The sequence below is a fragment of the Physcomitrium patens genome, chromosome 11, assembly GCF_059467195.1.
Source record: "Physcomitrium patens ecotype Gransden chromosome 11, ASM5946719v1, whole genome shotgun sequence".
In the NCBI taxonomy this organism is placed as follows: Eukaryota; Viridiplantae; Streptophyta; class Bryopsida; order Funariales; family Funariaceae; genus Physcomitrium; species Physcomitrium patens.
In genome coordinates, this window is record NC_143420.1 from 15610216 (window position 1) to 15623175 (window position 12960).

Below are 12960 nucleotides of genomic sequence, written 5' to 3' on the forward strand. Positions count from 1 at the left end.
AGAGAGATTTTTTAGCTTTTGTATTATATCAATTCTATCAATATTGAATTTTTGAGAGATTTTTGAAGTTAGTGATGTTCTCAATTGATTTAGATTTTGAGAAATAAAAATATGTTTGTAAATTTGAGGGTTTCTTAAATTTTGCAAAGTAGATATAGGTAAATTTTAGGCAATATCTTGGTGTGCTAGTTGTAAATGTGTGTATAATTTTTGAGATCAATCGAATAGTTAGATCGAAGTGTGTGAAGGTTTTTGTGGATTGAGGTCTCAGAAACTAGAGTTTGAAGGTTAGTAAGTATTTTTAAAAACTTCAGCAATCTGTCAATTGGATTGAAGTGAAATTTTTTTATATGGATATTAGACTTGATTTCCAACATTTAAGGTGAAATTTGAAAGAAATTCAATTGTTTAAGAAGGAAATATTAGCATTGGAAGTTGAGCATTCAGATTGGAGTAGGAGGTAGCCTAACACCCTATTGGATTATCTTGTATTTCTTTCAATTAGTAAGTGCAATTGATTTCATTTTTCTTGTACTTATTTCTAATTAAGATATTAAAGAATATACAAATTTTGAGATGATATCAATGGTTTGATCATTATTTGTCGAGGTTCCAATTTGCTATAGGATTTAGTTTAAAATTGTCTACGGTTTGGTTAGGATTTAGGATTTGGTCTAAGATATGGTTAAAATTAGGATTTTCTTGGAGTTTGATTTAAAACTTGACTAGAGATTGACTAGGATTTGTTTAGGATTTTTCCAAGATTTAGGATTTTATTAGCATTTCATAAGGGTTTGATATAAGATTTAATTAAGATTCAATTAGGATTTCAATTAGGATTTCAATTAGGATTTGATTTAGGATTTGGTTAAGGTTTAATTAGGATTTTAATTAAAATTATATTAAAATTTCTATTTTTAATATTTCTTTAGGATTCTTTATTTTTAAAAAATATCTCTATTTATAATATTTCTTTAAGATTATTTTTATTTCTTTACAGATTTTTTTATTATTTTTAATTAGAAATGATTTTGAAAATTCTTTTTATTTAACTTCTTTTAAATTTATTTTGAATTAATCAAAGTTTGAACAAGATTATTAAGGTTTATTTAAGATTATTAAAGATTCTATTAGACTTGATAGGATTATTCTTGTATTTCTACTTACTTTCCACAACTAGGTGCCTAGTGCATTCTAAAGCAAGAAGACACATAATATAACATCAAGATATTTATTATCTTATATGGCTCAAAAAAAGACACATGAAATACGAGATGGATCTTCATAGACTCTGATAGATTTAATCGATGAGCAACAAGATTGACTTGTTCATTTTTATAAAAAGGTCCTAGCCTATAATATTCCAACTTGTCACAAAGACAAGTAGTCTTGATATTGCAACGAAGTAGCCATACCTTTTCATCTATGTTGAATTATGGTTGTTCTTTGCAATAAGCATCCACATTGATCTTTTGATATTCTTGAGCTTCCTTTAATTGTACCTTCATTGTTGCATGTAGTTTTGACAAACAATTTGTCAAACCTTCTAACGCAAGATCATTAACTTTTAAAAAGTCAAAAGTCAAGTTGTAGATGATAATCATAATTGGCAAAAAAATGTATTTGTTGAATATATAAATATACCAAATTATTATTTATAAACTCTGCCAATGTTAAAAAAAAATTGTTTAATCATCTTGATGATAATTAATGGTACACCTCAAATACTGCTCCCAAATTCGATTCACCTATTCTATTTGCCTATCAATTTGAAGATAAAAAGTTGAAGAGAGATTTATATCTACCTTTAAAATTTTGAAAAGGATTCTCTAAAACCTTGATATAAATTGAGTCATTTTATCTAATATAATATCCTTGCATAATCTATGATAACAGTAGATGTTGATAAGAAAACTTAATTATTTCTTTACTTGTGATAGATTTTGTATATAATATAAAATGTACAATCTTGATAAAATAATCTACTATCACAAATATAGAATCTTATAAACTTGAGATTCAAAGATCTATAATAAAATCCGTAGAAACAAAAGACTATAGTTGTTCCAAAATAGGTAATGGTTGAAGAAGTCCATAAATTTGATGAAAAGGAGTTTTTAATCTTGAATAAATATCACATAATTGTACAAAGTCTTTGACTGCCTTTCACATTTGAAGCCACTAAAAATCTTTAGATATTAGCTTGAAAGTCTTATTGTATCCAAAATGTATGGCTACTAAAAAAGCATAACGAGCTTGAAGAACTTTTAATCATGCTTTATCTTTTAGAATGTATAATCATCTCTTGAAGTATAATAGATTATTCTTAAATTCAAACCTAAAAGTATCATAAGATTTAAAAGAATTATTCTTGATATCATTAATAAGAAAATTAAAAGACATACTTGATTGATTTTGCTTAAAAAATGTTGAATCAATAGTCAATGTTGATTTTATTACTTGAAGATGAAAATACTTTGGCTTTAAGAAAAAAAAAAAAATGTTGATTAAAAGCTAAATTTCTTTCTTTTGAAGCAAGATGAGAATGTCTAGAAAGGACATTTGATAAATCTTGTTATTTTTCGAGTCTATAAGTGATCTTCAAATCAAATCTTGATAAAGATATATTTTAATGTGCTTGAAAAAAATTCAAAATATGTGCCAACATGAAGTATTCAAGGTTCTTATGATTTGTATTTACAATAAATAGTTTAGAAGAGTCTTTTAAATAATGACGCTATTCTTGAAATGAATCCTTAATTGCAAAAAGTTCTTTATTGTAGATCTTGTAGTTAATCTCTAATGCTGAAAATTTCTTAGAATGAATAGCAATTTAGTAGAGCTTATCATCTACTCCCATTTATTATAAAACAATATCTATAGCAAAGTCTAATGTATTTGTTTATATGAAGAATATCTTAGAGAAATTAATACAATACAAAATTGGTGTAGAAATAAATATTGTCTTTAAGGCTTCAAAAGATCTTTCTACTTCTTTTTTCCACTCAAGTTTGTCTTTACATATCAGACATATAAGAAGAGCCACAACTTGAAAAAAAATTCTTGATGAAGATTTGATAATAATTGAAAAATCTCAAAAAATATTATACATCTTTGACTATTTTTAGGACCTTTCAATCTATGATAGTCTAGACCTTTTTAGGATCTATCATTAATCTTTTTTTGGAAATAATGTATCCTAAAAAATCAATCTGAGTAATATAGAATATATACTTTTTCATCTTTGTATATAATCTTGCATCTCTAAATTTTTGTAACACATAACAAATATGAAGTTTATATTCTTTTATGATCTTAGAGTAGATTAGAATGTTGTCTAAATAATAGACAATAAAATCATCAAAAAAATTACAAAAGTTATTAATTATGAGATGTTAAAAAGTAGCTAGTGCATTTATGAATCCAAAAGGCATGAAATTATATTTAAAATATCCCTATCTAGTTTAAAAAGCAATCTTCCATTCATCTCTTTTTTAAATATGGACTAAGTTGTATGCTCTTCATTAATCTATTTTTGTGTAGATCTTTGTTTGATTGAAATTAAAAGTAGAAAATATCTATTTTTAATAGAGATCTTGTTAAGTCCTCAATAGTCTATGCACATCCACATAGATCTATTTTTTTCTTCATAAATAGGATAAGAACTCCTATTGGATATTTCAAGTGGCATATGAAGTTTTTAGCTAAGTTTTAGTCAATATACTCCTTTAATATAGTTATGAGTGGATTTTTCTCTCCTCACTTAAATTTGATTTAATTAGATCATAACTTATATTATAGCCCAATATTAATTAATATGGAGATAAAAATCATCTATAAGATAGGAAAACCAAAATGATATAATAATCAAGATTAATCCAACAATACATCAAGTTAGTTATACTTTTTTTATGATTTAATTTTTAGTATTTGTAGTTCATTTAGTTAAGTGCCTTCCAAGACTTATTCCATCAAACTTAAAATCTGAAAATTATGAATTAGAATAAAATAAAATAAAAACAATGAATACCATGCTAGAGTGCTAGTCTAGGGCTTTCCAAGGTGGTATTAACCATGTAAATCGAAGTTCTATGTAAGAAGTTATCTATGGATGAATTTTTTATGACAAAACTTCATCTAGAATTAGAAATTCAGTAATAAACAGACTTAAATATTTAAGTTCAGCACTAACATGATTTTAAGATTTTTTTAAGATGAAAGATGAAATTTAGAAGATTACAAAAATTAAAAATTAAAAATTAAAAATTAAAAAATTAAATTAAAATTAAATTAAAATTTAGAATTAATAATTAAAAGTTAAATGAAAGTTTAAAAGTAAAAAAAAGAAAAGATTAAGGTTAAAAGTAAAAGTTTAAATTTGAAGATTAAAAATAAAAGTTAAAAGGTTAAGGTTAAAAGTAAAAGTTTAAAGTTGAAGGTTAAAAGTAAAAGTTAAAAGGTTGAGGTTAAAAGAAACAAGAAAAAATTAAAAGATCAGATTAATTTTTATTTTATTTTTATTTTTTATTTTATCCTTAAAGGGTAAGAATGGATTGAAAGATAAGAATTTAAAACTAATTTCTAAAGTGAAGTAAAAGTTTTTTGAAATTATTAAATAATATTAATTAATGATAATAAGACGACTGAGTGATAATGTAGTAATTTAGGTGCAAAGGGATGTGATTAGAGGGTGATTAGGGAATGAAAACTTACTTAGAGTATGTCAAGTTGAGGGCAGCAAATTCCTTCGTATTTAAAAATTTATTAAAAATTTGATATAGATCAAGAATTAGTGATTTAAATTTTGTAGTAAACTAAGCTTTAGAGTGCGTTCATTTCAATAATCTACATCAAAGTTGAGTCAAAGGTCACAGAGTTATAGATTTCTTAAGCCGACTCTCCTACACTGCCACGGCAATAGACCCCCGCCACCTTGAAAACTTGCCAAAAATTTGTCACAACTTCAAATCAGGCGTGCCTTATGTTGTTGCAAAGTTAAGGGTGAGTAGAATCTACTTACAAAGTTTCATAGAAAGAAAATAAAAAGAAATAGAGTGAGCGAGTTAAAACCAAGGCCATACAAGTTTAAAGAAGAAGATTTGCATTCACAAGATGGGAGAACATTTTGCCATGGCTTCGCCACAAGAAGATGGAGAGAGAGAGGGAGCTTGGTCACCTAAGCCCTCTTAACTAGGTGGAAAGAGGCCCAAAAGTGGCGGATACATCTCCACCATCAAAATCGGAAAATCCCTAATCAAAATCAAGGATCCTCAATAATTCTCAGTCCAAATCCGATTTCAAGGCTAGAAATGCGTAGAACTCAAAAATTAACACCTTTTTGGTGAAACTAACACCACCAATGTCTCTAAAATTTATTTTTATCCTAAGCTAAACTATTCACAAGCCTAAATCTGAGTTCTAAATCATAAGAATCAATTAATTTGCTAATTTAGTTGTAAATTTCAACTACAATTCTAATTCTAATTAGCCTACTTGGAAATCAGCAAGGGTTCTTGCCATCAAAACCTTCATAATCACCATTCTTCAATTTAAACTCCCTTAAGCATGAATTCTTGGCAAATCCAAAACCTAATTGCAAATTGGCCTTGAATTTGTGATTTTTTTCAATTTTTTTTTTTTTTTCAACTTCAAGTAGTGATTAAAATCACTACAAGAGGAAACTCCACCAAAAATTTAGCTTGTCTCCATCTTTTTAAGATCATCATTAATTTAAAAATTAGACCTTATATTTTTAATCCAATTAAATTACAAAGTAAAATTTAAGCTTAAAAATCTCAAAATTAATTAAGAAGATAGAGTAATTAGGTTTAAGGGACTTTCTAACCATAGTCAAATTAGAAATTAGCTTTTGGATTGAAAATTAAGATTGTAGATTAATTTAAAATATAATTCCTAAGAATTAGTAGAGAAATTCTGTTAAAATTATAATTTTATTACTAAAAAAAGATTTAAAGTAATTCAAGAAAAAAATCATAGACCTTCTAAATTTATTATTTTTTTCTTTTGAATTTTAAAATTATCAATCAATCTACTAATTGGAAGTATCCATCTAATTAACAATCTAAAGATATGATCAAAGTCATAATTAACTTAAAACTAATTTGGATCTATTAATTAGTTATATTAGCATTAAAATTAGTAAAAATATATTAAAAATTACAAAAAGAACTGTAACTAACCATTGGAGTTTTTAATTATGCTCACAATAGCCAATTCATTTTGCAATAAGTTGTAGATTGGTCCAAATGGTGTTTGAATTCCTTGTAGCTCAATTAAACAATCATAGGATTAATGCTTTGAAAGAATATTTGCATTCTTTTTTCCAAAAATATCTTGGAAATTTTGATATTAGTTAAGAATATTACTTGACATCTTTCTACCATCAAAAATAGGTGTGGTATATATAACAAAAGATGGTCATTTTTTTTTGCATGTATAAAAGCTCTTGTACCTACTAGTAAAAGTTTGAATATATTAAGGTAATCTATTTTTTACTTCACTATCAAAATTTTAGATTAAACTATAAGAAAAATTAAGATTATAAGAAATCCAATCTATCTAAGAGTTATATTTTTTTAACCACAATAATCCTAAAAGAATTAGACTAGAGAGAGATCTTATCATATTAAATACTATAATACTATTATAATCTTTAATTGCTATACTTAAAGGAACAATTTCATGAATAACATCTCTAAAAGATAATAAATGACCATCTATGACTTCTATATGTACAGGTTTAGTTTTCTTGACTAAAGATATTTCTTATTTCTTGACAAAGTCTTTGTCTATAAAATAAGCCAAGGCATTTGAATCTAATAATACAGAGATTTGTGATTTTTAGATCCTAAATATATATCTATTATAAAATAAGATGAGGGATCTAAAAAAAGAATAGGACTTTTATTAGGTATTGCACATGATTCCAGCTACATGATCCCTATTGTAGTTGAAAAAACTCGTTTTTTAACACATAATCTTCTTTTGCAATTGTGCTCCTCGTTTTGTAATTATATTGCTTCTTTAGATAATGTTGTGCACTATGCTTAGCTTTTCTATAATATAAGCACAAATCTTCTTCATGGCATTGAGTCTTTTCTTGCTCAGTGATGGATTTAAAATATATTATATCAATTTGTATTGGTTCCGGTCTTGATAAATAATTTTTAAAAAAATTTGAAGTTTTCATTATTTAGCTTGTTCTTCTCCAATTAAATATTTATTTTTATGCTTTTCAAATAATAAATTATTATATAGAATGGCTTTAATAATAAATTATTTCAAAGATTTTGCTTTCAGTATTGCCAATAACAAATCTTTGATGTTATTCTTGAATTCTTATCAAAATTCATTAATAAGGGCTTTGACATTCGAATCTAAGTTGTAAGCAAGGTTTTGGAATTTAGTAGCATATATAGTGGCTAATCATGATCCTTGTTATAAAGATAAGTGCTTGGTCTTTATTACTCTTTTTTGGTCACTTTCTCCAAATGTAGCCTTAAACACTTCTAAGAATGAATTTAAATCATAAGAAAGTTGTAAATCATTTTTCATCAAAGATGAAAATCAAGAGAGAGCACTTCCAAATAGAAGTGTACCTATAAATCTAACTTGAATAAATCCATTAGGATATAGGAAGAGATGCAACTTTAAATAGAGCTTGACTTGTTGCAAAAATCTTCAAAATTTTGATCTTGTTCCATCAAACTTCTTAGACATACTAATCCTTATTCTTGTTATATTTGAAGAAGCAAAACTTCTTGAATTTAAATGTAAGATTGATTTACTTTATTTCTTTAATAGTACAATTTCTTGATATAGACTTTGAATTTTTTTTATAGGTATAGGATTAGTATTTCCATAATTTTTTCTTGTGATGTATGAAATTTTGATCCTAAGAGTATTAACAAGTTCTTAAAGATTAGCAATAGTTACAAATCTATTTTCACTTCCACCAAGTATAGTATCCATGATGATTCTTTCTCTCTCAAATAACTTAATAAATCTAGAAGTTAAATTAGAAGAGGATAATCTACAATTTCTAATATCAAATGAAAGATAATTTGCTCTCTTTAAGGTAGATATTAGTGTTAAAAAACTAAACAATTTATTTCAAAGTGAATAATCTACAACCTTCAAAATTCAACAATAAAAGTGGAATAATTTACTCACTTCTAAAATAAGATAAAAATAATAAATTAAGACTCTTATCAAACTATCAAGGACATGAAGTTTGAAGAAATAAATCCTCAATACAATCTTATGACACTCAAAAGAACTAAAAAATCACTCAAAGATGATCTGAGATTAAACTAGAATTGCTATTGCCAAAGACAAAAAGACTACAAAGTCTCAAAATAAGACTAAGGACTAAAAAGGCATTGATAAGAGTGAAGAAGGTTTTACTCTTGCCTCTATATATACTCTTAACTAGGAGCTATATGGCGATGTCTTATAAGACCTCTAAAATATATTGAATTTGCAACATACGTATCTTAACTTATAAAACAAATTTTTTATATGTGCACTACATAGTTAGCTTGTTCTGCAAGCTACCAACATGTGGTTAACTTGTTGACCAAGTTTTTAATCTACCAATCAACTACAAACATATGTAAAATCGAGCCTTGTCTATAAAGCTTCTAGGAAGCTTGTCTAAGAAATATTATTAAATAAATCTACTTTTGTATCTGTGAAAAATCTTTCTACTTTGGTATGAAATACTATTTATGGCTGAAAAGACCTATTAACTATCTTCAAAGAAAATAAAGACTAGAGTTTATGACAAACACAATTTATTATATCTTAGATTTTCTCAATATATGATGACTGCTTCTTATAGAATTTATGTCTAGAAGAAGAGGTAATATCAAAAACATATATATTTATTCTAATATTTATCTATATGATTAAGTAGAAGTAGATAAAAATAAATTTATTTAATAATATTTTTTATAGAAGCTTCTTAGAAGCTATATAGACGTTGTTTTGATTTTACATATGTTTGTAGTCGATTTGTAGGTTAAAAACTTGATCAAAAAATTAACCACATATTGATAGCTTACAAAATAAATTAACTATGTGGCGCAAATATATAAAACTTATTTTGTAAGTTAAGATATTTGTCTTGCAAAGTCAATGCATTTTGAAGGTTCTATAGGACATTGCCACATAGCTCCTCTTTAAGAATATATATAGAAGCATGAGTAAAGCCTTCTTCACTCTTGTCAATACCTTTCTAATTCTTAGTATTATTTCAAGACTTTATAGTCTTCTTGTCTTTAGCAATAGCCATTCTAGTTTAATACTATATTATCTTTGAGTGATTTTCAAGTCTTTTTGAGTGACACAAGAGTGTATTGAGGTTTTCTTTCTTTAAGATTCATGTTCTTGACATATAGATCCTAAAAAGATCCAAATTATCATAGATTGGAAGATCTCAAAAATAGTTAGAGATGTGCAATGTTTTTTGAAATTTATCAATTATTACCACATAAAAAACTTTTTATTTTCTTTATATATATATTTTTTATTTATTTATTTATGTATATAAATATCTTTACATGTATATAAATAAAGTAAATTATATATATATACATATAATAGTATAATTAAAATTTAATATATTTATTATTATTTAATGATCTTATAATATAAAAAAAATTCACATACTATTTTTTGATTTTTGATTTTTGTCATGTATCTTATATTAATAATAATTTCACAAATTTGTCATGTATCTTATATTAATGATAAGATTCAATAATCAACCTTATAACATGCATCTATTATAATTTTAAAAAAATCTCTTATATATATTTTTTTACTTTTATATTTTAGGTATTGAATTTGGTGTTAACTTATTTTTATATCCTAAATTTTTTAGTAGTTGATTAGATTTTTGGACAAGATGATTTTAGTCACCTTAACTTTGTAATCTTGCTATCTCTCAATTATAGTTTTATTAAGAAACTAAATATTATGAATTGAAATTTAATTGACAATGACAATCTTAGTCATATTTTTGTTTTTCAATATTTTGATATTAATTTACAATGCAATAATTTTAAGATTTAATGCAATGCAATATCTTTGTAGTTTATTATTAAAATGTTATATTTGCAAGCATGGTGTAAGTACTTATGACTTAAATTGTTGCATATTTTTTTATTAAAGTATACATCTTTTAAAATATTTTAGTGGTAGAAATTTATGTAATTTAACTTTGAATATAGAAGAAAATATATATATATATATATATATATATATATATATATATATATATATAATTTTTAAAAATAGATGATTATTATATGAATGTTCAATTTGAAAATTGGAATGATGTATATAATAGATGTTAAAAAATATATTTCTTTTAAGAGTTTTAATGTATTTAATATGTAAGCATATTGCATGTTGGTTTTTATATTTAAATTATATTGCAAATAATATTTATATGTTGATAGTTAGAAGTAGTATTTTCTAAATAGAGAAAAAGATTAAATTTTTAAGTGGTTAATTTATGAAGAAAGTTAATATTAATTCCATATTTTATCTAAAATATTGTATAGTATAACAATACATATGATAGATATTTATTGTAGTATTGCTTTAAAGAGTGTTGTTTTGCTTGAGTTATTAGTATTGCATTAAATTTTTTTAAAGAAAGTTTTATAAAGAAAATATTATTATTTTTGAATAAAATATACAGCCAGAAAAATAAAGTCATTAGTTTTATTAGAAAGGTGTAATAATTTTTCTGTATTGAAAATTAAAGGCCGATAGATTGATGTATTTTTGTTTTAGTTTGGTATAATATTGTATATTTTATTTTATTTTTTAATTAAAAAATAAAATTATTATTATTATTATTTATTTTAATAAAAATAAATATGTTATAAAATTCATACAAGATAATAGTTATTAATTAAATTAATAATCTCATATTTTTCTGTATAATTTTAATGATAGTTGTAAATTAAAATATTATAGAGTAATAGTGAATATTTTTTATTAGAAGATAATAGAAAAATATTTAATACTAATATTTACTATTTTTTGTATTAAATTCTATCAGAAATATTCGAATTATTGATAAGTTTCATAATATTTATATAGAATAATAGACATGAATATCTTCAAAGACAAGGAGCTTTTAACAATAGCAAAGGTTGTAGAATTAGAAGTAGAAGATATTGAGATCAAGGAAGATGAACTATTTAATGAAAATCAATACAAAATTTTTATAGATAATTTTTAAAGAGGTTTGTAAGAAGTTGAATCTATATTTAGAATATAAGTTTATATTACAACTAGTATTTAAAGACTTATCTTAAATTATTAAGAAAGAAAATTTAGTAATAAAGAACTATTCAAGAAATTGAAAAAAATAATATTGATGCAAAGATCCAATCAAGCTATATTTAGAGATTCATTTTTAAAATTGAAATTGTTTTGTGACAAGATTTATGAAAATACTATGAAAAGAAGATTATGTAGAGAGATAGAACTTACTTGATGAAACCAATATGGTATGTTGGATTTTTAAAATATTATGAATGAAAAAAGATTGTTATTTAGAAAGTTAAATAATGTAATTGAGAATTTATTTAATGATTCTAATGACTTCAAATTAATCTATTATACATTATAATAGTAATCTTATATGTAAAATTTTGAATGTAGATCAATAGATATTACATCTTTTTTTAAAAACTTTCATAATCCAAATTATAAACAAGATTTGACTATCTTGAAGGAAGATTTGAAATACAATTATATGTAAGAAAATGGTTGGACTTTGAAGGCATAAAAAAAATTATTTCTTTTAAAATTATTGGTGCAAAAAATATTATTGAAAAAAAATCATATATTTTATCATACTAAAATTGTCAAAAAATTATTAAGATGTTCTATTTTCCTTACAAGTTTTATTCAAACTGTTATAGAGAAATTATAATTAATATAAAGAAAGTTAATACAAGCTTGATAATTTTTTTACTTAATAATGAATCTTTAGAAATTTTATTTTTACAAAAAATTGATGTGATGGTTCAAATTGATAATGCCATATGTTACCTTTATGATATGAAGGTGGCTTATTGTGACTTAAAGCCTCATTATGTTATAGTTGTGAATTTTAAAATGAACAAGTATTTTTAATAAAATAACTACATCCATGTAAAATTGATAGACTTTGGAATATCTAAACTTTGTTTTGTCAATCTTTTATATCTTCAAATATTATCTTTTAAGCATTTCATCTATCTAAAAAAGAATTATACTACATTTGATGGTACAAAATATTTGGAGATGTTGTGGTTTGATGGATGTATAAACCAAAAAGACATGCCTACAAGATTGTAGTTTCTTTTATATTTAAAATAATTATCATTAAAAATTTGTAAAAACATGAAGATTGAAATTGATGCCTTTGACGTATTCATATCTTTAACATATTGGACTTGAGTGGTTTTCGAAAAGTAGAACTACTACACAATATCTTTGCCAATATTGAATCTTTTAAAATATTGTTATTCAAAGATTTTATAAATTTGAAGAAGATTTATGTCATGTTTGATGGTACGAAAAACCTAAAGATGTAATTTGAAGGGTGTAAAAATTTAAAAAACATGCCTATGAGATTGACGTAAGTTTCATCTTTAAAAGAATTAATACTTTCAAGTTATAAAAATATCAAATTTTAGAGTGACGCCTTTGATGCAATGACATCTTTGACATATTTAAACTTGAATGGTTGTAAAAATTTAGATTCATCTTTTTAGTAATTTTTTTAATCTTATATCTCTTGAAAAAAAAAATTAAGAATTTTATCAATTTAAAAATAGATTTATGCCATATTTGATAATATAAAAAAATTTAAGATATTATAATTTAAAAGATGTGCCAATAGAAATAAAGAATCTTTTATCTTTAGAA